Consider the following 25,217-nt stretch of genomic DNA (forward strand, 5'->3'; position numbering starts at 1 on the left):
CGATGGCTCTATACGTCAGGTACTGCATTGTCAAGAATGCTATTCGCTTCCGTATATCGTTACAAACAGGGAAGCACCAGCCACACAGCGTTATAAACGGCAAGCATTCAAATAAACATTAATAATTGTTTTGGACAACAAAACGCTCTAAATTCTACATGCGTAATTTAAGTCTGCTGGCCCTTCTTCAATATACCTGTTCTTGGTTGTCAATGAAACCGACGGATACATACGGTGAGCCAGACGCCTAACTGCAGGCACCTGAATCGATAATCACATGGAACGCATTTTCAACGTACATCGCCACGCCAGGTTCGTGTCGCATGATAACAGTGCCATCATTACGGTGGAACTGCTCACTACGGCGTTTCCGTTACCACTAGCAACCACATGAAACGCATTTAGGTCGAAACTACCACACTAACAACTTGCAGAGTAAAACGGACACTGCGACTCAGGGCAAAGGCATGCTGAGGAGGGCGGCGAAAAAAATGTGCTGCTTGTTGTTGCCCAGACAGGCGGAAACGTAAGACAAGCGCAAGCAGGCTATTTCCTCCCGAACGATGGCAGTAGGTTCGCATGGTACGGGAAAGGCATTTCGTGTTTTTCTGTGTAGTTAGCCCAGTGGAGAGTAACAGATGAGTCAAGCACCAACCCAGGAAGATAAACACGCAACGAAGCGCATGCTTATACGGGCGTATGCACGTGGGCTCATTCGCGCTGAGACTCATGTGAGCGTGAGCAAGGAAAGAAAAAAAAAAGGATGTTTGAAGGTATTTAGCCTATAGTTGAAGCCGATCAAAGACAATGACTTTCAGAGCGAGTTGGAGGTGAGAATTTGGCGAGGTCCCTGAGTCCGGAACTCTATCGTATCATCCCTAGTACAAGGGTAGCGGAGCGTCTGACTGCTTAGGTTTTATTACTGCGTCATCTTCAGGATCGGCCGACATTTTTTTCCTTTTTTTTTAAAGATTTCAGACCCTTCGGGATTCGCCCACATCTTTAAACTGCACTACTTGTCGTTATCGCCCCAGATTATTAGACTGCACATACCTACGACAACGACACCCATTTTAAGACTTCACCACGTTCCGGATCGGCCCACATCTTTTAGACTTCACAATCTTTGTAGTTGGCCCACGAAAAAGGCTGGAAACACACACAGCCGATACGGAAAAGGGGGGGGGGGGTGTTACTGGCTAGGAAAGACTGTGTCATTAAAGTGTTATGTTGACTTCGGAATCAGTCAACAAGTTCTATCAATCTTCATTCTTCCTTTATTTTCTTACAACTAGAAGTGTCATTCTGGGCGCTGTCAAATCCCACCTAGCGGTCGAATTCACCATCTTCTCATATCTGACTGGCGCACAGGGCTGCTGCGGCTTCCCTGATTGGCTCAAGGTGCCAACATGGCGCAATTGGACAACATGGCGTTATTCCACAGAGTTCGGGATAACACCATATGCACAAGAGAGCACGGTTGAATGATAGTACATGCACACAAAATGCAATAGAAAAAAAAAACGCCAGCCTTAGCGTCGCAAATGTGTTACCTGCCAACCATCTGTACTCTCACTAGTCCCGAGTTGCGATAATATTGCTCGACCCGGCGTCGACATGTGTTGCTCGTAAACTGTGACGTTACAGGAAGGGTATGATTGCGACTCAAGAAATAATTGGGTTCAAGGAAACCATTTTGAACAGTAAAACCGCTCTAAACGTTTTCAATCTCCGTGGCTTAAGGCAGGCAAATTAACTTGCTACTGTTCTTTTCCAAACCTCTTCTCGCTTAGTTAATGGCATTTCTTTCACGGTGGACGAAGACCACACAGGTAAACATTCCATGAGTAAGAACCCATATGTATCAATAACTTGCAAATAAACGGAGCTTGACTCCGGTCATAAGTATTTGCTCTAAGTGCACAAAAACGTTCTCAAGGTCAGGTTTCCTTTGCTCTGTAAAAAATATCGTCATTTTGTTTTTGCCTATGCGACAAAGATATATCGCACAATTAGCTTCGGAACTGTTCTTCCCGTGCCACATTTCCCCTTCCCCAAGTGCAGGGTAGCAAATCAGAATCTCACCCCGTTAACCTACCTGCCTTCCCGATCTCGTCCCCTCTCTCTCTCTCTCTCTCTCTCTCTCTCTCTCTCTCTCTCAGCTGCTCTAGCTTGCGTTGTCATGAAATTACACATTCACATTTTATTCACGAATTTATGTTATTAGACTGACGTTCATCTTTTCATTAAACCGTACTGATGACGAATTTTGAAGAAATTCAGCATTCGCACTTACTCATTTTGATTTACTCAGTACTACTTTGATCATAACAGCATAGCCAATACTGTGCATCTCAGTATTTCCTATAGCTGCTACACACGTTACCTACCATTCCACATAGCTAAAAAGAAGGAACAAATGCTTTGTGTAATTCACGTGGCGAGACGTACTCAACAAATATTTCCAGCACGCTGCAGCACCTCCGCAAACATCAGCTACGCTATATCCGAGAACGCCCTTCAAACTCTTGACCGCCGAGACTTCTTGCGATGTAACGCCAAATGTTTTCTTGCAAACGCTGATGCGTGTATCTGCGTGAAAATTTTCCACCATCTGCTCTCGCGTTTACGACGGTGATATACGTGTATATAGGGGCCTGGCTGCGTATTACCACCTCTTTTTTTTTTCTCTCTGCCTCTTTTTCTTCATGTGCTTTTTTAACATCATACGTCTAAACCGAGAGTAATCGCTCCCTTTCGCTCACTATATTGTATTACTGAGGCTGAAGTTCAAATTAAAGTAACGAACAAAACCTGTCGCCCCTCTCCTGTTCATTGGCACCCGGACAAAGTTATATAAAGCTATTACTTTAGCCTGTGTGCTGTCGTCCAGGGGAAAGATGCCACACCATTTTTGTGAATAAAACTGCTCCCTGTTTTCTTTATTTTATCTTTTTTTTCTCAACCGTGTCTGCACGCGAGAACTCATGGATGTACAGTCGCGGACAGAATATTATGGACCATGAAATCTAAGAAAAAGCTGAATATCTCCGCAACCTCACAACGCAATCTGGTATTTGCATTTTGGACCTCGACTAGAATATGCTAACAACGTTGTCGTGGGCAGTTTTACTGGTTACTGCTACAGGCTGCTCGGGAATTGAATGTTTTCGGAGATCCCGTGGTCCATTTTATTCTGTCCGCGACTGTACTTTCACTAGTGTTATATAGACGTTACTGCGATACAGTTCCATTCTGTCTTTGATATACTTAATGTGCATACGCTAGTTTTGTCGTGGTACGCAGTGGTAATGTGAATTTCTTTCTCGTCACTTTACAACTGTGTGCAATTAGCACTGCTTCGTTAACACCGTTAATTCTAACACGCTTGAATCATCTTGTAGTATGTACACTAATATTTAAGAAAAAACCAGCCAAGAAAAGAAGAGGCACACAGGAAATATACAAGAAGACAGGAAAGAGGCTGAAATTAAATACAATGCACCAACTAGCCCAACTACGTGTTTTACTCGTACACTAATGTATGCGCTTTCTTTTCCTGTACACTGACTGTTGTGGTGTGATGCAGGGTCTACAGGCACTTTCACGCTGTTTGCAACAGATTTTCGCCTGAAGGACCGCCCCAAAAATTGCTGGAAATAAAGTACTGAATCTGAATCTTACGTGTAGTTCCATCTTCCTTGCCATCCTGCTGCCAGCTCTGTCCCTACTTTAAATTTATGTTATTATTTTTTTTCCCTGAGTTTTATCATTCGACCCATGTAATCTCCAGCCGGGTGCGCTGTCGAGCAGTCTCAACTTAAGTTCTAGCCAGTTTTTGGTTAATTTTGCTTCACGCAGATGCTGCCTCGTTTCTTGTACCTTCGCGATAGCTCAGTGGCTGTGACGTTTTCTGCGGAGTAGTAGGTCCAGGGTTCGACCGCAGCTGGTGAAAATTAATTAAAAAGCCCTCAACACGTGTCTCTCGGAGAATTGCTTTGGCACGTTAAACCCCATGAACGAATCAATCCATCCATCGAACAATATACTGCGCGTGACCTGTACTGTGCGCGTTCTGCTCGGTTCTTTGAGACTTATCTTCTTTCTTTCCTCTTTCCTCCCTTACTTCCTATCTTGCATTTCTATGTTTCTGTCTCCTCCTTTCTGAAGAGTAGGCAGGCGTTCTATCTCTTCCGGTTTCAGCTGCCAGCCTGCTCCTCGCTTTCCCTTTCCTGTCTAGTGCATACATGTTTTCAAAGCAATATCATTTTCTTTTGTTTGAATATGTTGCAGCGCTGTGAAGTTGTCATGTACTGCCTGCCGTGATTCTGCATTAAACCTCGCTGTTTGGCGAGCATTAAACTTTCATAAGGATTATTAGCTAGGATTAGCGTTGAATGAAAAATCCTCCGAAAGTTATTTTTGTTATTACCGCTGCGCGATGTACAGCACTTGTCGTACCTGTTATATTACAGCAACACTTAATATGCAGTTAATTCCATCACGATGGTGCATTCGCTGCGATTTGCTGCGTTAGCTTCGTTTCAGGTTTTGCTGACATCGCGTTTTACGTTGACAAGGAGCGCGGCAAGTCTGCAGTCCGGTGGTCGCAACGATCAGCGCTCACCGTTTCTCTTTTTTAAGAGCCAATGCTTCCAATGCAGTTTTGCTGTCTCCTATTAAGTAGTTTCTATCAAAATCCTCGGTTAGAGAGTTTGAGGACACGCCATGTATTAATAAGTTACGCTTTAACAAGCCAGAGAAACAGCTAATGACGCGTGACGAAGCTTGGCAAGCAAGAAATAACGCAGAGATGAAGGACGGGTGGCTACGTCGCCGACAAGTTGCCAGATAAGCTCGTCGTGACGATGTGTTTTGACGACGTCTGCTCGATCGGCTCAAGTTAATTTTTTATTGTAATGATATGCTATGATGTGTTTTTAAAGAAGCCGAAGACTGGGTTTAGCGAGTTCGAGAACATTCATTTGGCCACAATGGCAATGGACAAAAAAGAAAAAAAAAGAAAAAACATGCATTTTGACATTCGTGACGCAACGTTGAAGTACCGGCGCTGGAGTTTCAGCACAAGATAAAATAAAAGAAATTTGACCTTCATTTACTCTATCTATAATCAAACCATTACCTGAAAATTAACAAAAACGAACTTTTAAAATGATAGTTTATCCGTTTTAACTCATGTAGTGTTTGTCTTCATTGTCACTATTAATGTAATTTTTAATAGATCAGATATTTGAGAGCTCGCTCGCTCGCTCGCTCACTGGCTGGCTGGCTGGCTGTCTCACTCACTCACTCACTCACTCACTCACTCACTCACTCACTCACTCACTCACTCACTCACTCACTCACTCACTCACTCACTCACTCACTCACTCACTCACTCACTCACTCACTCACTCACTCACTCACTCACTCACTCACTCACTCACTCACTCACTCACTCACTCACTCACTCACTCACTCACTCACTCACTGTAATTAATTAGGGCTCGACTTCCCTCAGGTATCTACAGGAAAGCATAAGAGACCGCACGAAAAACAACTACTGGCAAAGTGACCAAATAAATAAAAAGAACATATTGGAGGCTGCTTTCTGCAGAGGCGCGCCAATGTTGCTCTCTCGTCTCAGCCGGTTTATTTGCTCCACATAGTTCAACCAAGCTAACCAAGTTGAGGATTTATGATCAGTGGTCGCAGGATTTATTTACACTCTGCTGTGTGCATAAGCGTCGTGCAGCGCAGGAAGCCGTGTGCTGGTCTGATCGAGTGAGTGAGTGAGAAAACTTTATATCGAAGCAGAACGATTCGCGTCCGGCGAGTTAGTGGGCTGGGACACCCGCCGAGTTTAAGGCCAAGAGTGTTTGTCTCCCGGCGGCTTCCTTGGCCCGCTGAACCGCCCAGAGCTGGTGTCCCAGGTTCGAGCTCAGCAGCGCGGCCTGCCATCGCGCGCGGAGTGGTTTGGTGGAGGTCTTGCTCTCATTATTGTGTATTAGTCCCTAACGTATTCCCATGACACGTGTTCTAGCGTGATTCTGGTACCACACACTCTGCATCTATTCGTTGTGTATATTTCCGGATAAATATAGCGTGCATTAGTGTGTGAATCTTGTATGATTTTCTTTGTGGTTGTCGCTACTGGACAGCTCGCGATCTACTGAGTTATGGATGGGATGGCGGATAAGTGCATCTTTGCACCTTTTAATGGTTGATGATGTCGTTGAGCCTGGTCATTCTGTCTTCCCCTTCCCATACCGTGGAGGGTCCTGTCTAGGGGTCTACGTTTGTCGCAGTTCGGAAAGTCAGTCCTCTAGCAACGTTGTGCGCCGCCGCGTTAGGGTTGTCCTCTCCCGTTAAGCAGAGGGTGTGGGCTGGTATCCGTAGGATTTGGAGGCATCTGTATTCCCTTGTTTTGCCTTTTCTGATTGGGTCTAGCGCCTCAGGAGAGATCCGGCGTTCGCGAAGTTGCCTACTGCTTGCGAATCGCTGATTATGTAGCATGCGTTGGTTTGTGCTATGGCTAACGCTATAGCCGCTTCCTCCGCCGTTTACACGCGTGTCGTGTTTATAGCCAAGCTTGTGCAGCATTGCCTATTGTGGTTAAGTACTGCTGCGACAAACGTACGTTTGTATTTGTAACCTGCAGCGTCTACAAGTATCCCATCCTTGTCTCTTCCGTAGTCTTTCGCCATGTTTTTTGCCCTAGCTACTTCTTCTCCTGCCCTCGTGGTGTACGGGATGCATATTCTTGGGCAGTGGGGGTACCGTGAGTTTGGCGCTTATTTCCTTGGGTATGTCCCGTTTGTCTCCGTGTTGTGTGTGGTAGCGTATCCCTAGTTTATGCAGGATGTGTCTGCCCGCCGTCGTTTTGGAGAGGCGTTTGAATTGTGCTATACATTGCGCTTCTATTAGCTCCTCTAGCGTGCTGTGCAGTCCCAACTCTAGGAGTTTGTCTGTGCTTGTGCTTAGCATGAGTCCAATCACTTGTTTATATACCTTCCTAATTAGGCCGTCTAGCTTCTTCTTTTCTGCGGCGTACCATCTGTGGTATGCCGCCACATAAGTGATCTGGCTTATGACGAACGCCTGGGTAATTCTCGTGACGTTTGCTTCTTTCATGCCCTCATGTCTGTTGGTGATTCTCTTGATCAATAGCATCATCAGAAAAACTTTGGCTTCGATTTTGCGAACGGTTTCTCCGTTGGTGCCCTTGGCTTCTATGATCATTCCCAACACCCTTCTCGACTTTGCATATGGGTTGTACATCTTGGGTATTGAGTTGTATGTTTGTGTAGGTTTGTGTGGTGTGGTTCTTGGGAGGTCTCCCCTTTAGCGTTGGTCTGTATAGCAATAGATCAGATTTTTCAGCCGAGCATGTTAAAGCGGTGCCTTCTAGGTATTTCTCAATGGTTTCGACTGCTTCATGTAGCCTGTTCAATAGATTCATAATTCCCATTGTTCATCCATAGCGTGATGTCGTCTGCATAGATTGTGTGGTTAAGTCCTTCGATTCTTTGTAATTTGCTAGGAAGACGAATCAAGCCAGGTTAAAGTGCCTAGGTGATATCACCGATCCCTGCGGTGTGCCCGTACTGCCAATAGGCACTTTCTCGGACGTGAGGTCTCCTATCGTGGTTTTTGCTTCTCTGTTCCTTAAGAAGTTTATAATATAGTTGTGCGCCCGCTGGTCCAAGCCAAGGTTGCTGATTTGGTTTAGTATGGCTTGGTGTGCGTTATTGTCGAATGGCTTCTTGAGATCTAGCCCGAGGATGGCTCGAGTCGATCTACCTGGTTCGTGTATTATTTGGTGCTTCATTTGCAACATGGTGTCTTGCCTACACAGTTTTCTTCGTAATCCTACCATCGTGTTTGGGAGTAAGTAATTCTCTTCGATGTATAGTTGGTGAGTCTGGCGAGGAAGGCCTGCTCCATTAGCTTGCCCACGCAGGAAGTTAACGATATGGGTCTTGGATTTCCGAGTTGCAGTTGTTTACCAGGCTTTGGTAATTGGACGACTTGTGCCGCCTTCAACTGCTGCGGTATCTTTCCTTGTTTCCAGCATTGGTTGATATTGACACGGGAACTTGTTTATCTTTTACGGGTGAGCATTTTTTACCGCCTAACAAATGTTATTGCTCAGCGCAGGACGCGCCTGCATGTATCGGAAACTTCTGGAACGTTATCGATGGTTCTATCCGCCGTCTGTTGTCGCTGAACCTTGTGTAATCTGATTACATGTATGCGTGATACCATTACATGTATACGTCTCCCGTTACGTCAAGACATGCCGAGACTGTCAGCGACGCAAGACACCACCGACAAGGCCAACGGGATTACTACAGCCGATCGAGCCTTCTTGCCGACCTTTTCAGCAAATCGGGATGGATTTGTTGGGGCCGTTTCCGACATCAACATCCGGAAATAAGTGGATCGTCGTGGCGACGTACTACCTCACCCGCTTAGGTGTAATTGAAGCTGTGCCGAAAGGCAGCGCAGCCGAAGGGGCGAAATTTTTCGTCGAGAACATTCTCATGCGACATGGTGCGCCAGAAGTCCTGACCACCGACAGAGGAACGGCCTTTACCGCAGAGCTCACCCAAGCATTTCTGCAATACAGCCAGACAAGCCACAGGAGGACAACTGCCTACCATCCGCAAACGAATGGTCTCACGGAGCGCCTGAACAAGACCCTCGCTGGCAATGCTAGCAATGTACGTCGACGTCGAGCACAAGACGTGGGACGCGGTCTTGCCGCACGTAACCTTTGCTTACAACACGGCAATGCAAAAAAAAAAACGAGATAGATCACGCCGTTCAAGCTGGTTTACTGCAGGAACCCGGCGACTACCCTCGACGCCATGCTGCCGCACGTCTGCGACGAAGAGAATCTTGACGTCGCTACCTATATCCAGCGCGCCGAAGAAGACCGACAGCTTGCCCGCTTGCGGATCAAGAACCAGCAGAGGACCGACAGCCGACACTGCAACCTTCGACGACGCTACGTCGAGTACAAGCCCGGCGACCGTGTTTGGGTTTGGACCCCTATACGCCGACGAGGGCTTAGCAAGAAAATTTTACGCCGCTATTTCGGACCCTACAAGTTCACCCGACGCATGGGCGCACTCGACTATGAGGTCGTGCATTTCGCTATCACAGCGGCGCCGCTCACGACCTGAAGTAGTCCATGTTGTGCGACTTAAGCCGTTCTACCAACGCTAATGAACTTTTGGACTTTGTAGAGCTGGAGCTTTGGACTTTTTTTGGACTGCGTTACTTTGGACTTTGTTTCTTTGTCGTTTTGTTACTTTTTATTAATAAGTGTCCTTTTATGTTTGACTCTCCTGTTTGTAGCATCGGGACGATGCCTTTTGAGAGGGGGGCATTGACAGGTGAACTTGTTTATCTTTTACGGCTGAGCGCTTTTCACCGCGAACAAATGTTATTGCTCAGCGCAGGAAGCGCCTGCATGTACCGGAAGTTTCTGGAATGTCATTGATGGTTCTATCCGCCGTCTGTTGTCGCCGAACCTTGTGCAATCTGATTGCATGTATGCGCGACGCGAATGGTGTACAACTTTCCGGAAGGCACATGGGCGCCAGCGATTACTCTGGAACGTTCGATGGCTCCTGTATAAAAGCTGACGCGCTTAACCCGCTGATTTGATTTCGACGATCACCGACTGTGTTCGTCGCTGTCGTTGTTCCTTGAGTGTAGCCTCATTTTGTGGGCACAGGTTCGCCCAATAAAACGCTAGTTTCGTCAGTCAGTTTTGCTGCGTTCTTCGCCGTCACTACTACGTGACAAAATATTCTGTCAGTTTGCCAATGGACGCGTCGTCCAGGTTTCTGAGTGTGTTGATTGTAATGGCGTCTGGGCCCGGTGCCGATTTGGTGCTGAGTTTGTGCAGGACTGTTGTTACTTCTACTTCGCTACACTCTTCATCGGGACCGTACCCAGTCAAAATAAATTGCTCGAACCAGTTGGAAATTTCCAATTGAGACCGATTGGATATTTCCAGTTGTATTTTGGGACACCCATTTGAAAAATCCAACAGGTCCAATTGGACCTATTGGTTTTTTAAACAAAATTGGACACAATTGGTCTCTGAATTAGACTTGGGACCAACATGAAAACTGAAGGAAAAGAAAAAGCCTAGATGGACCCTAACCTTTATGTGACACATATATACTTGAAACTCCGTTCGAGAAGCATACCCATACTTGAACACACTGCGGCAATTCTCTTCGTTGACATACCCAACACTCACCACTTCAATATATGAGATATGCATGTCAGGTGCTATATATGTGAGCAAAATTTCGTTGATAAAGTGGTGCCAGTGGTTCATGAGAAATTGGTAAAATTTCAATTTAAATATTTGCACGAAGCTAAATGCTTCTCGCCATTGATCACACCAAAATACACATATATTACTTTAAAACTAACATTATAATTGTTCTAGTATTGTTATAAACTATACTGATGTTTCGCGAGATTAGTCATCGACTTCCAATTGGGTCCATTTCTGACCAATTGGCATACCAAGCTCCAGTGATGTCCAATTGGAACCAACTAGACTTCTCAAGATGCCCAATTGAAACTTGGGCCTCCGATGGTGTCCTATTGAAACCAGTTGGGTCCCATTGAAAAATCCAACTGAACTCAATGTGTGTGTTTTTTTTACTATGTAGTTCTGTTTTCCCTCGTATTCGGTGAATACACGACGATGCCTGTGATATGTATTTGAGTTCAAATTCTTTCAAGAATTCTTACTCTGTTCCTTTACATGCGTGTATGATCTTGTGTATGTTTTGCCTATGCACCATATTTGTTTACTCTGGGTTAAGGAGATATTTGAGCAACCTCCACATCTTGCTCGTGCTCACTTGCTCATCCATCACGGTACATAGTTCCTCCCATTGCCGTCTTTGAAGCTGTTTTGCATATTGTTCTATTTCTTCTTTTAGTAAGGCTATCGTCTTCCTTAATCTCTTGTTATGTTTCTGCGTTTTCCATCGTTTCTGCAGCCTTTGTTTGGCCTCCCACATGTGCGAGAGCTTGCTGTCTATCGCTCCTAGCTGAGCGTCTTGTGGGATCACCTGCATTGATTTGGAGATGTCTTCCTGTAGGTTGGCTGTCCACTGATCAATGTCTGTAATGGTTTTTATGTTCCTCTTTTCCCTTATTTTTCTGAGTTTCACCTAATCAACTAATTTGAGTTGATTACCCCTGCTTTTGTCGGGGCCTCCATTGAGCTAGATTTCGATTATGGAGTGGTGATTAGCTACATTAGAATTTGTATGTATGTAGAATTTGTAGAATGATTAGAATTTGTGATTAGCTACAGCCTCCCCCTCCGAGCGCTTCCCCATGATAGCGCTTGCCTAGCTCACCGTTGGTGTTGTTGTGGTGCCTCCAGAACTCCGGGGTTCTTTGACCTTGGACCTGGCTTTGCTCCTGGACCTGGATCTGCTCGACCTGGCTTTGTAGCTCGACCTGGCTCTGCTCCTGGACCTGGATCTGCTACCAGCTTCTTTCAAAGGTTTCGAAGAGGGCTCCGGCCGATTCTTCAAGATGCTGAGGCCCTGCGGCTCATCTTGCGTCGTGTAGTTTTTTTCGTTCTCTCTATCTTGTTTAATTCTTTCCCAGCGACGTTTCTTCACCAGGAAGAGGATCTTGCCTTGCATTCTCGATCTGCTGTAGTGTAATCCATGTAGCATAGCTTGTATTTAGCATTGCATTCATAGATTTAGGGAGGGTCCGCCAACCCGCATCTTCGGCAAATATTGTCATCGGGATTAGGACACATGTCCGCTCTGTGTCCTAATCGTCCACATTGGCAGCACATGTCCAGTTGTTTGGCAGCACATGTCCAGTTGTCCAGTTGTCCAGCACCGTATCTCATGTAGCTTGGGACCTTGTATCTGTCGAACAGTACAATCACGTTTGTTGTGTTGCCCATTCGCTTGAAGGCGATTGCTGCAGGATTTCTTGGAGTTATTACTTTTCTCACAATGTCTTGTGTGCTGTCTTCAAGTACTATTCCTCGGATCACTCCTTCGGATGTATTGTCCGGGGCCGCTTCGTAAGCGCTAGCTTCGAATTCCTGTGTATTCATCCTGATGCAGACCATCTTCTTGTACTTGTCGGCGTGTTCTTCTGTGGGAGTACTGATCACTGTTATGTTCTGTTGACAGTTGATACATATCGTGTCTTGCTCTTGTGCCTCTTCGAGTAGGCTGGCCGCTTTCAAGATGCTTTAGACAATGTGGGTGCTGGTGTAGTCGGAGACTCGAAAACCCCCTCTTGCTCTTACTATAAGATATATTCCTCCTCAAGTAGATACTACATTCTGCTCGCCTTGGTGATCTGTCGTATACGCCGCTCCATCTGTTTCTTGCCTTCTCCCGTCGACTGTGGTGGCACATGTTGTCGCTCTGGATTGACTCTGATTATCGCTCTGATTTCTTGGCTTTACGGCGCACAACAGGTCGCCAGCCCGTGATATCCCCGTAGCCTTCCTGCGTAACGTCTCCTACCTCCACCGATACTTCCATCTTGCTAAAATTCCTGCCCGCTAAGCGCGCGGGAAGCCACGTCACCGTACGTTTGACGAAGCCGCCGACGGGTGCTTTGCAGGCGCAATGTGGTCAAAAATAGATCCATTCCACCTGAGTTTGATGTCAGGACGATCATGGTGACTTGCTGCGTCTATCCGTGGTGTTTTTTTGATAAATTTGAGTGCTTTTCCGCCAAAATCACTCGAGAAACACAGAGCCGACATGGGGTGCGTCCGCTCACCATTTTCTTCTACTTCCCCTCTGATCGAGCAGTCTTGTTTTGTTTGTTTGTTTTTTTAAAAAAAGAAGGGGAGCATTGTTGATAGGAAAAACGACATAGCATCAAAGAGGTCATAATTTCACGTAATTTCAAAGTTCTTTTTACAGCTTGGGAGTTTCAGTATCTGAAATGTTTGTTTTATACGTCTCGAGACTTACAAGCTTGTTCAACACCTCACGTTGAATCTGGGGCCGCTTTTCAGTAATCTGCGAAAAGATGTTCCAACTTTAGCGGTGCTTATTATGCGGTGCTTCATGTGCAGCAACGGACAACCCGTACGATGAGATTTTTGTATAGTCTCCGGAGCCTGCTAGGACTTGAGAAATAGTTATTCTCTTGCAGTGCACGTGAACGCCCAGTACTTCTGCCTCTTCACCTTCTTTCTCTTTCTCAACCTCGCTTCAAGTGTAGGCTATAGTCAACTGAAGTCTGGCTTAAGTAACTCGTCAGTCACACGCGCACTTTCAAAGATCATCGAAACCAAAGGCTGTACAGTTAAATCTGCGACACCTATTCGCTTCGTTGCTCCAGCTCACTGAAAGGAGGTCAATAAGGGTTGCGGAATACGATGGTCTTTGTTCCAGTGGTCATGGAAAGCGCGCATGCGACCGAAGCCTGAGGTTAAGTTAGGTTAGATTAGGTTTCTTAGAAGCGCCGGCGTTTCGTGAATGGAACCAGCTCCCCAAAGAGCCAAACACGCCTTTAAGCTACATTTACAAACGTGCAAAGATAAGCAGCGTAGGAAGGCTCGAAACCATTAGCTTCAGGCGAGGAGTGCAACGTGCCGCAAGGCGCAGCGAGAATTTCGACATGCTTTCAGGAATATGCGGCGGTTTGCAGTGCAGGGACGCGACACCGGTTCAGTTAGTCGCACGCTGTCGCCCGAGCGCCTTCGCATATGTACTGCTCTCGTTCGGTCTTGTATTTGCCTGCTTCGTCCTTTCTCACAGTTTTCCTCCTCCTCTTCTTCTTATACCAGGCAAGCATAAGGAAAGTGGACTCGATTCATTGCCAGAAGATAACGACGCAAGGGCAACGGCTCGTTGGCATAGGAGGAGAGCGAACGCGTAGGTGAACCTTCCGTAGCCTCGAACACTCGAGGTGACGCGGCTTTACGAAGCGCACCAACGAACATTCAGAATGCCACAGGGGCCTTCTGCTGAGTGGTGTCTTCACTTTGTCCCATTACTCGGTAACGTTTGTTTGCGTTGTGACACACTATTCGGTTTTGATTGTTAATTTATTCGATAAATATGTTTGTAACATTTACGAGTCACAAAGATGTTACGCAACGGTAACTAACTCACATGTTGAAGTTGGCGACGTCATAACTGTTAACGAGGATGCAGACATTTGTTCAATCGTGGAAGAGAAAATGTGCGCGAATATGGATTCTAATCATCATTTATTCCGAACATGGGTCACGGTCTTGGCACTGCATTCTTTTCTTTTAGTTCCTGCTGCGCTTTCGTAGTTATTTCTTAAAAGAATAACTCGTCGAGTGTCGTAACAGAGGTTCTGGCGGCGGCAATTGTAGAGCTTGCATTCCGCGAAGAAAAGCAGATAGCTTTGTGTCCGGTGAATACAAAACCTGGTCGCTCATAGTATCTGCTCTTCCCGATTGTCTTTGTTCCTGCAGACGTAAGGACGGCAGATGGCTAGCATCCGAGCTCAAGGCATTCTGGAATGAGGACGCCTCTCCAAAGCTGCATTTCTCTAATAAAAATGTTTATTCTCTCTCTCTCCGCTGTACTTTAAACAGCGGGACACTTTGCAGGGGGTGATACACCGCTATATTTATTTGTGTTTTCGATTCAACTAATGGAACACATGGGAACTCTTGCACCTGACATCGTAAAACACTTTGACGTCAGCCAACATGACTACCTACTAAAGCAGGCGTTGTACGCAAGCAATGCGCTTTCTGAGGGCAATGGCGCTGGTGGGCCCTGTTAATGAACTTCTGGCCTTACAGTTCATGTCCACTAATGCCTATAAACTTTCTGCAATGAAACCACTCGGCAGTCAATGGACCAAAGAGAAGAAAGGAAAAAGAATTCGTAACGACCTTTGTTACTATAAAGTATATATATATATATATATATATATATATATATATATATATATATATATATATATATATATATATATATATATATATATATATATATATATATATATATATATATATATATACATACATACATACATACGTCGGGTCCTGCGTGCTGAACGTTGAAGAAACCCCCTATATATATATACTTTATTCAGGCGGAAAGGCAAGTCTTAAGAAGGCAGAACCGTATACGAGAATTCTACAGATAATCAAAGAGCGTTCATATTCATTTTTGTTAGAGCTATATTTACGGCCTCGGCTGCTACGGTACATGATCGCCGTAGTCCGCGGGGTGGTGTGCTATAACACAGACCACATAACCAGTCGTCTGTAAATGAGACGCTGCAATTCTATACACCCGAAAGCAGCATTGCGATTATCTCCTTAACTCAGTCGTTCGCTCTGCGTACGCTTCGCGGCGAGTCCTTAAAGATATAAAGAGAAAATTGCTTACCAGCGCTCAGCTTCGGCGATGTTTTGCGATTTACCTTTCTTTATTCGCTTTGTGACCGGGAGAAGCCGGCTCCAACTGAAGGTGTCAACGTCTCTTTTACTTCGTCATAATTATAATACGCCCACTACAGGACGAAAGTTTCTCCTAGCGATGTTAACTCAACCCCAACTTTCCGACAAACGACCACACCCTATGGTAGCAGATTTCCCTAGCTCGTCACCTCGTCTAATCTTCTCTCACTCGCGGTTCCTTTTTCTTTACGTATCCATACTTAGCTACTGTCTTTCTTTTCATAATGAAAGACCGACTTTCCGTACGGCTTTAACCAGTCTGGGCGTCAGAGAGTTCGTGGAAGAAAAAAAAAAATACTGGGACCGTGGACTCCACCGTCATAAGCACGGAAGGCCAACAGAGCCCTGCTGAACTTTTTAACGATGACAGGGCTCAGCGACCGCCCTTGAATACGCTGAATAAGCGTGAACTCATAATAGCGTGAACTCTATTATGAGTGCGCGCGCATCACTTATCGCTTTGCTCTCTCCTTTTCTTTTTCCTTCCCCCTACCCCAGTGCAGAGTAGAAAACCGGATGGAACCTGGTTAATAAAAAAATAAAATAAAAATAAGCTGTCTGCCTTATTTTTCTCTCTCTGTTGTGTCTCTCTCCACTCCTATAAACAAACAACAACTATCTGCTCCAAGCGTTACATAAACTTCCCATGCACACTTATTCATCCTGTTCTGAACTATAAAATGTCTACTCAATGTTTGTGCTTTCTAGTCCACACTGTGTTTGCGGAACTCCAAGTAGACGTCGGCGACCGGATAACAACCATCTTTGATATGGCGCTCAGAATTTTCATGATACGTTGGTGATATCGACACTGCACTTCCACTCTTTCTCTTAATATTTTTCTATCCTTTACCCTTCTCCCGGTGCTTGATAGCCAACTGCGCTGATTCCTAATTCCTAGCCTTTCATTCATGTTTCTCTATCGAATCTCTAATTTTTACGCGACTCGTACCCCCTTTCCGTCGCAAACATTTATGTCAGTTTTAGAGTTTGTACAGATTGCACACACACACACACACACACACACACACACACACACACACACACACACACACACACACACACACACACACACACACACACACACACACACACACACACACACACACACACACACACACACACACACACACACACACACACACACACACACACACACACACACACACACACACACACACACACACACACACACACACACACACACACACACACACACACACACACACACACACACACACACACACACACACACACACACACACACACACACACACACACACACACACACACACACACACACACACACACACACACACACACACACACACACACACACACACACACACACACACACACACACACACACACACACACACACACACACACACACACACACACACACACACACACACACACACACACACACACACACACACACACACACACACACACACACACACACACACACACACACACACACACACACACACACACACACACACACACACACACACACACACACACACACACACACACACACACACACACACACACACACACACACACACACACACACACACACACACACACACACACACACACACACACACACACACACACACACACACACACACACACACACACACACACACACACACACACACACGCACGCACGCACGCACGCACGCACGCACGCACGCACGCACGCACGCACGCACGCACGCACGCACGCACGCACGCACGCACGCACGCACGCACGCACGCACGCACGCACGCACGCACGCACGCACGCACGCACGCACACACACACACACACACACACACACACACACACACATACATACATACATACATACATACATACATACATACATACAACTTTATTTCAGAAGTTCACAGCTTGTTACACATATCGTGCCCGCATAAGCGCAAGTCGCTTGTGGGCGGGTCACGGCAGACATGAGGTGCTAGCTCGCTGCTAGCAAAAGAAGTATGACGTATATATTACATATCTCAACAGCTTGAAGAGAACACTGAACAGGAATATTTTACTGTGTTAGTAGCATGAGAAAAAAACTAATTTGAAAAAGAGTGAAAAATAGAAAAAAATATAACACACTTTACACACCAACTAGAACCTCACCATATCCATCGTGATAACTCAGCGGCTATGACGTTGCGCTGCTGAGATCGAGGTTTCTAGTTCAATTCCGGCCGCGGAGGCCACATTCCATAGGAGGCTGAATGAAAAAAAGAAATGAACACGCTCGTATGTCGTGCACTGTGGGCACGTTAAATAACTCCAGGTGGTCAAAATTAATGCGGAGTCCCCCGCTACAGCATGTCTCATAATGAGATCGCGGTATTGGCACATAAAAGCCCAAGATGCAATTTAATTTAGTGAACCTCACCAACTAGCTCCATCGCAAGCATTGCTGAGAGTGCATTGCAAGGAGTGAAATGAAACGAAACTATGGGCCTTATAGAAAAGACCCGATATAAGAAGGTTCCCTTCTTTCCATTTCTCGCAATCCAGTGCCCTTGATTCGCTTTCCCGCGCCGCCCTGTAACGGCGAACAGAGCGGGTCCTCGGGGCTTAGGAAAAACGCGCGAGGTATTGGGCTGTAACGTTAAGGGATAAGAAAAGAGCAGATTGGGTGAGGGAACAAACGCGAGTTAATGACATCTTAGTTGAAATCAAGAAAAAGAAATGGGCATGGGCAGGACATGTAATGAGGAGGGAAGATAACCGATGGTCATTAAGGGTTACGGACTGGATTCCAAGGGAAGGGAAGCGTAGCAGGGGGCGGCAGAAAGTTAGGTGGGCGGAAGAAGTTTGCAGGGACGGCATGGCCACAATTAGTACATGACCGGGGTTGTTGGAGAAATATGGGAGAGGCCTTTGCCCTGCAGTGGGCGTAACCAGGCTGATGATGATGATGATGATGATGATGATGATGATTGGGCTCCGTGCCAACTTGTTTTCGATAACCTGTGATGCTGTTATCTGGACTGCGAAGTGTTTCAGACCGTATCGCGTTCGATGTGAGGCGTCCGTGCGGAAGAGCGATTGCCGGCAAAGCGACCCTCCTCCTCTGAAGCGAGCAGAGCGGCATGCCGGTCGGCATTTCATTCATCTGTAGCTGACCGTGCTTACACGCACCGTGTCCAGGTGCCCCGAAAACTCGCCTCCCCCCCCCCCCCCCCCCCCCGAGACGTCCTGTCAGCGCTTACGCAATTCGGACAAGGGGGCTCGCATTCTCCGGCCGTCCGCGTCTGGGAGCGTGCCAAGAAGCGCACTGCGAGCGTCGAACGAGGAGGAACAAACGCCGTTAGAAACTCGCTATTTTCCTCCTCTTTGTTTATCTATTATTTTCCGCTCCCTTTTCTTTATTTTGTAGAAAGGCCAGTGGAATCTCACATTAATGGAATCCAGCTCAAACGTGCTCCGCGCAGCTTCGTCGGTGCTCCGGCGCATAACCGGTTGTCACCTAACCCATCAGGCGCGTGGATATCGTCAGGAATTCCGGGCACACAGTGGGACTTTCTCTCTTTTCTTTCTTTTCCCCTGTTTTACTTGTCTTTTTCTGCATTTTCTTTTTGCTCTTGCCGTTAGCAAGGACGTTAGCTTCCTCTAGAGCATGTAAGAACGATTTATAGCAGACATTACAGCTGTAACGGGGAATCTTTATTAGTTTTCCGTGTTTTAATAGTAAGCAGAATTGTGAAATATCGCCTCTGGCAGGTAGCGGGCTTGCGATCCTCGAGCCAAGTTAATTATTCGAAGGGACAAGCATTACTTACCCCCAAAAATCATATAGACGCAGTTGACTAATCAATACTATTTCAATAATTAGCAATTACAATGTTAACCAATTACTTAAAGTGCTTGCAGCAGTTTCGAGGCAAGCAATGACAAATTTGCGGTAAAATGCGCTTTTGTTGCAGTTACTTTTTTTTTTAATTATACGCCTGTTGACGTCTTGAGGGAGAAAAATATAATCAGGACACTAATAGAATTTGGCGGCACAATTTGGGAACGCATACCTAGAAACTCATGTCATCATCAGAATTCGTTCCTATAGTGAATATGGCTTGCCAACTCACTGCCTTAATTCGTAACTCCCAATGCATGTCCTAAAGAAATAAGTTAAAGACTAATTAGTGATATCTTGATATTTACTCAGTTATGCATTTCAATTTCTTTCATAAGTAACGCCAGCCTCTTCGAGCAATCCAGTTCAAGGAGTAGGATCGTGCCATTTGGCACAGACGATTAAGAAACGCCCTGTTAATATATAGTAAAATGAAACAGCCTATATATAATAAGCCTCTGCATACACGAGTCTATACTACTAGCAAAAAACACTTTGCGTGTATTGAGCAGCAGAAAACTCTTATCGGGAGTTTCTCATGTCGCTCTACAATTTTCTCATTGACACTTTTCATCGAATTACAATATTTGAGAAGTTGATTAATTATTCAGGACTAATTAACTAATTAGTTGAAATGAAAACAAATATAGTTTGAGTATACCGAAGCGACGCCAAACAACATTACCTTTGTTCTGTCCAGCTACGTGGCATTTGCACATTTTTGAACTCTGGCTTAAGTTAGCTGGGACACCCTGTATATTGGGGCGGCAGCGAGGAAGCGGTAATCCGAAGGGATAGTAAGATGCGGAACCCTTAGGGCCAAGATTGCGTGCGGTAGTCAAATTAGGTACACCTTCTACTTCAAGTGAGGGCTCCCGGAAAAAAGTTCAGTGAAGACGTAAAACGGAGGCCCAATGGCCGCAGGCTAATGCATGAGCTTATCATGCCACATCTTTCTCAACATTTGTGAATAGCATATTTCTCGTTATTTCTAGTCAATACTAAGTTTTTTCTTTCATTGTAACGTACCATAGAGTGCCGTTCCTTGGAAACAAAGGTATTAAGAGCAGGCGGTCGGGACTCGGACTCTAATGTCTTCTTCATAACACGCGTTAAGAGTAATAATAAATGTGGGCGGAAAAACGCGACTTTAGAATTTCGTGGGTCAGGATAACTAAAGCCTTAAATGTTCGACCAGCACTTTTTTTACCCTGTTTAATACCTCATCGCCCCGGCTCGAGCAGGTGAGAAGCAGGTGAGGAGTGAAAATAAGAATTTCTCATACGTGCAGCCTTAACATCTAACAGCTCGCGCGTGCCTTCCAAGTAGGTTCTTTTTTTTACCTCGACGCGAAGCTGTTTTTCTCGCGTATTTCGTTTCTTCGGTAAGCGACTACTCACGTCTTCGCATTTTCTTGTACATTGCTTATACGATAATTGCTTTTATTCTTGGGTACTCTCACTTGCTTTTTTTTGTCCTTTATCAGTCGTTACGGACACTTCCAACGCTATGCATCGGCGTAATGCGATCGGGACTCGAACATTCCACAGTGTGGTGCGGCGAAGAGATTTCTCTCCCCGTGTCCTTCTCAAGTGAAATAGAAGGTGCGGAAAAATTCTTGATGCTTTGCTTTGACGAGAGCGATTGCGCAGCACTGTGTTAAAAATAAAAACACGCGAAACGAGTCAGTCTTGTCGAGCGTGAAGCAGGAATACGAATTCTCAGTTTACCTTATCCTGCTTGAACATTTTCTTTTCTTTTTTTCTTGCACGCACAAGGCAGTACTGTGTCCTAGAGAACCGAGTTTCAGCAGCCATAACGTCAAGCGCAGTGCGCACCTTAAATCGCTCTCGTGGGGAAGCTAAAAAAATGTACCGAGGTATAATTTAATACGGACACAATTGACGAACTGAAGATGTACTTTGCTTAATTTCGAGGCCGTAATCAAATTGGCACAGTCATAGTCGATCGCTATAAAAGACACAGCTCTATACACGTTTGGCAAAGAATGACGACTTTCAGAGAAGTCGTCATTCTTAGCTTTCTTCTCACGAAGCCCCCAAACCGCTGTGATGCAAGTGACACAGCACATAGTTTGTTTACATGAATATTTACAAATAGCGAATGCCTTCAGATTGCGCTAAACTGATGTTAGCGCCGAAAGCTGGTGGTGTGCGGGTCAGCATGCTTCCCTTGGGCCCTTTGAAGGGGCTTAGAGTCGTCATGCGCGTTCTCGTGCATTTCTTTGACCAAGGTTTCTTACTCATTTATTGAGGCATTCAGTCTTGTAAACCAGTCCAAGGAAATATGTGAAGCCCTGACTTGTGAATGTTCGGAAGTAGTCACATGAAACTTGTTGTGCTGCTGTGCACGAGGTTGCGAGTTCGAATCCCGGGGCCGCGGCGGCCACGTTTCGATGGGGGACGGAATGTAGAAAACGCTCGCATACTTATATTTAGGTGCACTTAAAGAATTCCAGGTGAACGAAAGTAATCCGTATGTTGCCGGCTATGGGTGTCTGTTTGAATTGCTCGGGAATCGCTTTGGGACGTTAAATGAATTAGTTGGGTTTGATTTGTAAATTGTTCAAGAAGCACCACGTTTATTTCTCCGGACGCCGTTAATATTGCTTCGAGATGCAGAAAAACGAGTCCCTTATGTAAAGTCGAGCGCCATTTAGGAAGAGTGGTTGTGCTCACGAGAGACGTAAGCTTGTAACATTTTCTCGTCGTGCCTGAAAACTAAATGCTCTCCAAGACGGGTCAAAGGTCAGGCTAATACACTGGCCAGTCCTGCTGTTGCCCTTTAGCCTCGGACGTATTACGACCTCAACTAGATCGCCTGTCTGTGCTCTTTCGTTGACCTGATTCAGTTTTTACTGTAATTGGTTCGCGTTATTTGCCATCATACTATCTCTCTGCCCCAAAAAAGTTTCCTCTCCTGGAAAGTGCTATGTACAGGCAACAAGCGATGCTGTTGTTTTCTGATCGTCAGGGCCTTCAAATATATCGCGTCTGGTGAACGTCCTACACCCGCTCGAAGGTCTGTGTCCGGAACCATCCAGCAACAGCTTTAGATTGTCGATATTTGACTGATGCGAACGCGTTCCCACCGCAAAATTGTGCATCTACCAGGATGTTATGATTATGAGCTTTTGATTTCTTCGTTCAGTTTCCTCTGTAATTGGCTCGCATTACGTGTCACCATATTATCCCTCGACAAAAAATTATTACCCAAGAAAATGTTGTTGAAACGAAGCAGGTGATGATGTCGTTTTCTGACATGAGTGCTCTGAAATATTTCACGTCGAGTGAACGTCCTGTGCCCGCATAATTGCCTGTGTCCGGAACGATCCAGTGACAGTTTGAGATTGTCGTTTCCTGGCCGGCGCGAATGTGCTCCCATCACAAATTTCATCAACCCGGACATCATCCACAACCAACGAGGCCGAAAAACTCCGCGCATTAAATTACGTCATTCAGTTATCTTTTTAATTGGTTTACATTACTTGTCACCATTTCGGATATCGACCACAAAGCTTACTCGCTTGAGAAGTGCTGCGTTGGCAAGTCAAGGGGTGTTTTCTGAATGTCACTACCTGACTGGCAAGAACCAATTTCGAGCATCATTTTTGTCCATCACCGTCTAACTAACTAACTAACTAACTAACTAACTAACTAACTAACTAACTAACTAACTAACTAACTAACTAACTAACTAACTAACTAACTAACTAACTAACTAACTAACTAACTAACTAACTAAACAGCTCGACATTTTCATTTGCATGCTAAGATCTCAATATTACGGATCAGTTTTGATGTGTCCTTGTCCATACAGGACAAATAAAGCTTGACGGAGGTTGGTTGAGGTGTTCAGGACGCCCTGACAATCCGCATTGCACTCCTTCCGTTTTTTTTCTTTACTATTTTTAATCTAGTACAGCAGTGTTAGAAGCATTGAAGTAGATTGAAGTAGACAGTTCCTTGTACGATAAGTCTTTCGGCTCGTAAAGAAACAATTTCGTACTCTTCACCGTCAGTCTTGTGGCAAGGACCTCGATCGTCGCAACGGCATCGCGTTCTCCTAGAACTCGCACCACCTTACACTGGGAACCGGGGCTGATCGTTCGACTAATAGCCTCCACAGATAACGCTCTGTGCCATTGCTCTCGCTTCTGTGAACCTTTACTCCACGGTGACGATTGGCCGTAGCGGCTGCTTGTGTCAAGTGTGGCAGTGCCAGTGCTCTGATTTGTTGAGAGGCGTACGTCGCTCCCTTTTGCGATGTGAAATGCCGAGATACTGACCACTTCTAGAGCAGTGGTAAGAAAAGGTGGGTGCTCAGCATCTGTTCGCTTTAGCGTGATCTTTGTACGACGCGTGCCAGTATTTCTCTCGACAGTTCTCGCTCTGTTTGAAGGCCAGTCAGCACGCCAGATGCATTCTTCTCTGCGAATGAGCCCTCCCCTGTAACTAACTAAATTTTAATGTGTCAGATACTAATTCACGCATAACAGAATAATGATTGCTTAAAAACGATGTCTGGGTACCTTTTCATATTGTTCACGACTGCACGTGTGATAACTGAAATTAGTTGACGTGTGCGTGTGCGTGATGGGACTTGAATGCTGTCGAGTTCAAGTTTTACTTCAGGATGATTTAGCTTTCATCCTTGTCATTATTTATTTATTTAGCAGCAGCGTGACCGGTGTGCGGCGAGAATAACAGCAACAGCCCTCATAAAGCATGCAGCATATATCTTGTCGACTAACGCTGGGTGCATTTGTGCGAAGCTTTTGTGCGGAGAGCCTGGTCTGTAAGTCTGCTTTGACATCTACGTTAAGACTGAGAATGCCAAGGACGCGTTACACTTGCTGCGTCCTTTCGATTATCTCCAGATAACAATCAGCATCAGCGCATACGAAATGGCGTGACAATACGCAGCTATCTTACTACCATATATCTTACGTGTCCGCTTTGAATTTTCAGTTTTTATGTCCAGGGCGCCCGAAAGCGGCGGACAAATCAAGATTAATGTTTGTGCAAGCTCACAAGAAGCGTTGCCAGCTATCTTGCGAAAGCGTTGCTGATAGCGTAGCACGCTGGTAAAATGTGCAGCTGCTGAGGAAGGTGCTTAAAATGGACAAAGCATAAGCATGTACTATTTCGAATATTTCCACCCAGCTTCATACTTTCGAAATTCTATGCACATCTCTAGTCGACTAGAGCGCACTCCCTGCCCTTTCGCTTCTTTACCGGGTTCTCAAGATTGTAAAGCGTGAAAAGAAAGGCTATGCGTGCTGTTCAAGTAGACTTCCTGTCGAAATCCTTGAACAAGCGCGGCATCACAAGTAAGCTCCGAGGACAATAAAAGAAATTCGTTATGGGACGCCAACAACAATAAGAATAGTAGACCGAGCGACGGCATAAAACACAGTCTGAAACTCAATTGACGGAATAAACTCAATTGACGGAATCGGTGAAGAAGTGTGGTGGTCGCGAGCATTACGTTACTTTTCCTACGATAACTATTATTTCCGCGAACTGAAGTACTATTGTTACATAATTTTTTGAATGTTTACGTATAACAGAGTAATATATTCTTTGCTGACTTGGTAGCTTTATTTCATTTGCTTCCTGCATAACCGAGCTTCCCAACTTTGGCCATCACGCGTGTGTGAAGAAACGGGGTGCTTATATTAGAGCAATTACGGTGTGTGCCACTGACAAGATAGCACGACAGAAACACATTGCCGCAGTTGCCAGTTGCAGCGAAGCGAGCAACAGTGTGTCAACTCCGGAGAATAAAACTGAAAGACGGAAAAAACCCGCCGCCTTGAA

Source organism: Dermacentor albipictus, chromosome 5 (assembly GCF_038994185.2).
Source record: "Dermacentor albipictus isolate Rhodes 1998 colony chromosome 5, USDA_Dalb.pri_finalv2, whole genome shotgun sequence".
Lineage (NCBI taxonomy): Eukaryota > Metazoa > Arthropoda > Arachnida > Ixodida > Ixodidae > Dermacentor > Dermacentor albipictus.